This window comes from Grampus griseus, assembly GCF_964374135.1.
Source record: "Grampus griseus genome assembly, chromosome: 7".
NCBI lineage: Eukaryota > Metazoa > Chordata > Mammalia > Artiodactyla > Delphinidae > Grampus > Grampus griseus.
Window position 1 is genome coordinate 99,213,129 of NC_139001.1, and position 5,945 is coordinate 99,219,073.

Genomic DNA, 5,945 nt, shown 5'->3' on the forward strand with positions numbered 1-5,945 from the left:
ACATTTGCTATGTGCCAGGAAATGGTCTAGACATAGGAAGTGACCAATCAGATAAAGTCCCTGCCTGTCCTATGGAATTTACGCTCTGGTGGGGAAGACAGAGAGTGCACAAATAAATAAAATACTTAGCTGATCAGATGTTGGTAAGTGAAGTGCAATAAAGAAAAACAAAAAGGCAAGAGCGGTAGGGAGGACTGTGATAGGGAGTTACAGTTTTAAGTTCAGTAGTTATTATTGAGGAGAGGTTTGAGCAAAGACCTGCAAGAGGTGAGGGAGTGAGTCACTGGGGGAAAGATATTCCAAGCAGAGGAAGCAGCAAGTGCAAAGGTCCTGAGAATGTCTGCATGTCTGGAGTGTGTGAGGAAACCAAGATGGCCAGGGCTGCTGGATGATTCTAGGATGGGAAGGGCAGTAAGAGGAAAGGTCACGGAGGTGAGAGGGGTAGGGATGGGGGTCAGGTTACGGAGATCATATCTAACCGCAAAAGTGCTTCACTGGTAATGCTGAGAAGTGTTGTCTTTGCTCAGAACCCTCCTTGGTCTCCGCACACACAAGTAAAAAACACACACACACACACAATTTTAAGAAAAAGCAAAAACAAGACCGGTTTCCTCATGAGTAAAATAATATTGCCTTCCTTTCAAATATTTTTTTAATAATAAAAAATAAATTTTATAGAGTTGTGGGCATTTAGTTAATGCTCAATAAATGTTAGCTCTTTGCTTTTTTCTCTTTCTCACTCCATCTCCCAAAAAAACATGTTGTCTGCCCAGTCTGCTATCATGCTGCTATAGCAATGATAACAGTAAGCAATAAGCATAAAGTGCAGAATCAAAGGCATAGGACAACGAGCGTTTGAAGGTGGACAGATAAAAACTTTGGTGGATATAATGCCGTAGATTCCACTAATGAAAAAGATGAGAGAAACTAAAAGATCCCACACCAGAGGATCAAGAAAGCAGACAGGGCAACAGGGATCAGGATTCTGGGCTGTAAATGTGGACATCGGCTGCAAACAGTGAGAAAGGCACCTTGTACACACCAGGGAGGTTTCTTTTTTTTTTTTTTTTTTTTTTTGCGGTACGCGGGCCTCTCCCTGCCGTGGCCTCTCCCGTTGCAGAGCACAGGCTCCGGACGCGCAGGCTTAGTGGCCATGGCTCACGGGCCCAGCCGCTCCGCGGCATGTGGGATCTTCCCGGACCGGGGCACGAACCTGTGTCCCCTGCATTGGCAGGTGGACTCTCAACCACTGCGCCACCAGGGAAGCACAGGGAGGTTTCTTGAAAGAGTGAACGTTAGATGTTTTTGGGGGGGTATATGGGAGGATGAGTGGGCCTTTTGGACAGCGCATGTTGAAGACTAGTAGACCCCATGGGTTGAAAACGTGGGGATATTTAGGTTCTGACAAAAGATTGGCAAATCACTGCTTGAGAGTTTTGGTTTCCCTACATCATAACCAACATATGATATTGTCATACTTTGTTAATCTAATGGATATGGAAGTCTCTTTCATTGATATTTTACTTTATATTTCCCCAATTATACTGTCATTGAGCTTCTGTTCATATGTTTGTTGGAAATTAGGGTTAAATTCATTTAATTCATTGATATTTATCGAGATTACTTATATTCATATAATATTTTCATTTATTTCACTGTTGCCCTATTAATGGTTATGGGTATTGTTGCCAGGTTTTGATATTACAAGCAATGTTTTAATGAACAATCACCTACCCATGTCATCTTGTACATATTTAGGTTTCTTTGTTGGGTAAATTCCCACAAATAAAATCACTGAATCAAAAATGTATGTATTTATAATAATTAATAGGAAATATATTTTATTTTAATCATTTAGTCATTGTATAATACAGGAACATATTATAATATTTAAAAAGATCAAAAGGGTAAATTGTAAAAAGTAAGTCTTTAATCAGCTTTTCCCCTCTAGCCCTCCAGTTCCTTTTCCTGGGGGCTAATACTGCTACCAGCTTATAAAGAATCCTTCAGGACTTCCCTTTGGCTGCTGTTCCGTACTACCCTTAGAGGCTCTATTTCCCTGAGACTTTAGAATCTCAGGCCACTTGAGGCATTTGAGGCCGTTTGAGGAGAAATGGTTCCAGGCGAGAGAGGATCAGGCAGTGGCAATGGAGGGGTCGCAGTCACGTCAGGCTGCCTGTAGGGAAAAAGCCTGAGGGGCCCTTTTGGTCGCTGGACCCTGCGCTTTCTTCCTTTGCCGGTCCCTGCCTACCACGAAGATGAGTTCAGCCTGGGTCACCACTTTGGAGAAGGAGCATCTCTGGATGTATCTGCAGGCACTCGGCTTCGAGCTGGGCTCGGCGACCGTAGCCTGTGGAAAGATGGTGTCGCACACGCACCTCGGAGTGAACATGTTTGACAAGTTGAACCGTGAGGCCTTTCAAATAGTTTCTTACTTTTTGTTTCAAACACTTGACCAGTCTCTCAGTAAAGAAGTGTTCAAACTTTGTTGGCCTCCATTTGACCAAAAAAGTGATACTGAATTCCGAGAACATTGCTGTGAATGGTTAAAAAAGATTTCTGCTGAATGTGGAAGTAGCTTTCCTCCAGTTGTGGGTTCACTATTTCTTTCTCCTGGTGGTCCTAAGTTTATTCATTTGATGTATCAGTCTGCAAGATTTGTTGCAATAAAAAATATAAAAACCCATTCTAAAAATTCTGTACATTTTACAGAGACATTTAATGTAAAGCCACAAGATTTGCACAAGTGCATTGCCAGATGCCATGTAGCACGTAACAGATTTTTACAAATTTATCAGAGAGAAGATTGTGTTACCTGAAAATTCCAGGAAAATGCACAATTGTCAGTTAAACAAGCATGAAATTTGAGATCAGAATGTATAGGACAGCAAAACCAAATTAAAAAAATGGAACCCTATGATGACCAAAGTAATATACAAGAGAAAATTCAAAAGGTTCGGTCTTTGTGGGCTTCAGTGAATGAAACATTCATATGTTTTTGGAAAAAGAGAGAGAAGTTGTTAGTTCAGTCCTTAGTCTTGTTAACCAATATACTTCAGATGGAACTAATGTTGCTATCAATATTCCAAGGCTCTTACCTGACAAAATTGAGAAAAAAATGTGTCAGTTGCACATAGGAAATGTTTATGAGGCTGGAAAATTGAATGTCTTAACAGTTATTCAGTTATTAAATGAAGTCTTGAAAGTAATGAAATGTGAACATTGTCAGGCTGACCAAGCAAGACTGACAATAGACCTTCACTTCCTTGAAAAAGAGACCAAATTTCAGCGAGAAAGACTGTCAGATCTGAAACATATGAGGTATAAAATAAAAGAAGATCTCACAACTATAAGACATTCTATTGTTGAAAAACAAGAAGAATGGCATAAAATTTGGAAAGAATTTCTCGGCCTGTCTCCTTTCAGTCTAATTAAAGGTTGGACTCCAGCTGTGGATCTTTTACCACCTGTGTCTCCCCTTTCGTTTGATCCTGCCTCAGAAGAAGCATACGCGAAGAGTATTCTTTTGCAGTACCCTGCTTCACTTCCAGATACACCTAAGTAACATATCCAGGAAAATGATTGCAAGAAGGGCAAGTGATACGCTGGAAACTAAATGTGATCTAGCCAAGAGCCCTGCTTCTTTCCTATTACAGCTCATTTCACCATCAGATAGAAACAGTGTTACACTACTTGAAAAGGACAGGAAGTTGACATCTTCTAGAGAGAAAAATGAAACAGTTTCTAAGAAAACACCAGAATTTGAAGTGGAAGACTCTTCATCATCACATATTGCAAAGAGTAGTGCATTTGGAGGGTCTCTGCCAGCTAAAAAAGTGATCCGTTCCAAAAATAGCAAGATCATCTGGTAGAAGAGGTTGCAAGGGCAGTTTTATCTGATTCACCACAACCTTCTAAAGGAAAAGAAGTAATGTTAGAGGAACTAATTGACTCTCTAGTTTCTAACCTGTTCTTAACAAGGAATCAAGTTCCTTGAACTCCAGAAAACTTGATAAGTGATATTAGGAGCTCATGGAGAAAAGCTGTTAAAATAGAAGAAAACAGGAGTACAGAACCAATTCAGATGGATACTGAACACAGAGAAGTGTTGCCAGAATCCTTACCTGTGGTGCATAATCAAAAATAGTTTAACAGGGCCAGTTTTTTCTCAGCAACCACTATGTCCGATTCTAGCCATTCTCATTTGCCTGAAGAGAAAGTTGTTTCAGATTGCCTGAAGTGTGTGCTTCAGAAACCTGTGGTGACCAGTTACATAGGTGAACCAACAAAACAAAATCTGTCAGATTTGTTAAATAAGGACATAATTTGTAAGCAAGATTTGGAATGTACAGCTTTACAGAACAAACTTTTAGAAACTAGCCAAATAGAGACATTCTACCCTGCTGTAGGCAATAGGAGAGATGTGATAGGTAGCAGTGAAGAATAGTATATTAAAATATCAGACTCGAAAGCTTTTTACAGAGATCTTTCCATGCATAAAAGTATGTTATGGAACTCTTTTCAGGTATCAAGTAGAATTAGTTCCAGTTTTAAAGATAGTGATTTTGGCCTATTACATGAAACTCTTCCAGAAGAAGTTGGTCACTTAAGTCTTAATAGCTCCAGTAGTACAGAGGCCAGTTTTAAACTGGAAGCAAATAGTCCTATGCACAGTGGCATTTTCCCAGAAGGTGTTGTGGAAGGAAGACAAACTACTCCAGAATCAGACTTTAATTTACAGGCTACTTGCAGTGGATATGAAGCTCTGAAGAAATCTCTGTCCAAGCAAAGGGAAGAAATTTGCCTCTCTAATCCTGAAACAATTGAAAGACAAACCTGAATTAAGCCTTACTTCCCAATACATGCAAACTGATGATATGCTTAACTGTTTGGGCACTCATGATTTGCACACTGACTATACAAAACCATCTTCACGCATGTCCCTTAATGAAAGAAAACGGTCTCTTTCACCACTAATTAGGTTTTCTCCAGTGGAACAAAGATTGAGAACCACAATACCATGTAGTCTTGGAGAACTTCTACCTAATTTAACAGTCAGTTTTGCTGAAGAAGAAATCTTGAATACGAGCCTTGATGCAAAAGAATCTCCATCTGACTTGAAAGATGAAGCAGTAGCCCAGTCAGTTTAACTATGATGAACTTAAGTTGAAGCAGTGTCACGGGATAAAAACTGATTTGTAATTTAAATACACATTGGGAGTGTAACTGTTTTTCAAGGTCTAAAAAAGTCCTAAATAATGCTTTTTAGCCTTCTCTGCTGATTTTAGGTAAGGAGAGTATGTTTGGATTTTCTCTCTTTGTATGGATATGGGGTTGAAATGTGAAATATTTCGAAAGCAAACAAGTTACGAGAAGCCATTTTGATTTCTTTTTTGTTGTTGTTAGTTTCTGCTTTATAACAAAGTGAATCAGTTGTACATATACATATGTTCCCATATCTCTTCCCTCTTGCGTCTCCCTCCCTCCCACCCTCCCTATCCCTCCCCTCCAGGTGGTCACAAAGCACCGAGCTGATCTCCCTGTGCTATGCGGCTGCTTCCCACTAGCTATCTGTTTTACGTTTGGTAGTGTATATATGTCCATGCCACTCTCTCACTTCATCCCAGCTTACCCTTCTCCCTCCCTGTGTCCTCAAGTCCATTCTCTAGTAGGTCTGTGTCTTTATTCCTGTCTTACCCCTAGGTTCTTCATGACATTTTTTTTTCTTAAATTCCATATATATGTGTTAGCATATGGTATTTGTCTTTCTCTTTCTGACTTACTTCACTCTGTGTGACAGACTCTAGGTCAATCCACCTGATTACAAGTAGCTCAATTTTGTTTCTTTTTATGGCTGAGTAATATTCCATTGTATATATGTGCCACATCTTCTTTATCCATTCATCCGATGATGGACACTTAGGTTGTGCGTAATCTTGTAAGCA

General features: G+C 39.8%; 1 pseudogene across 1 annotated transcript; it reads left to right on the plus strand.

The window, feature by feature from the left end:
- Positions 1–2,258: 2,258 nt before the first annotated feature.
- LOC309825390 (HAUS augmin-like complex subunit 6) lies at positions 2,259–5,150 on the plus strand (annotated as a pseudogene). The gene is made up of 2 exons: positions 2,259–3,321; positions 3,427–5,150. The product of its transcript is annotated as an HAUS augmin-like complex subunit 6 (transcript).
- Positions 5,151–5,945: the final 795 nt, after the last annotated feature.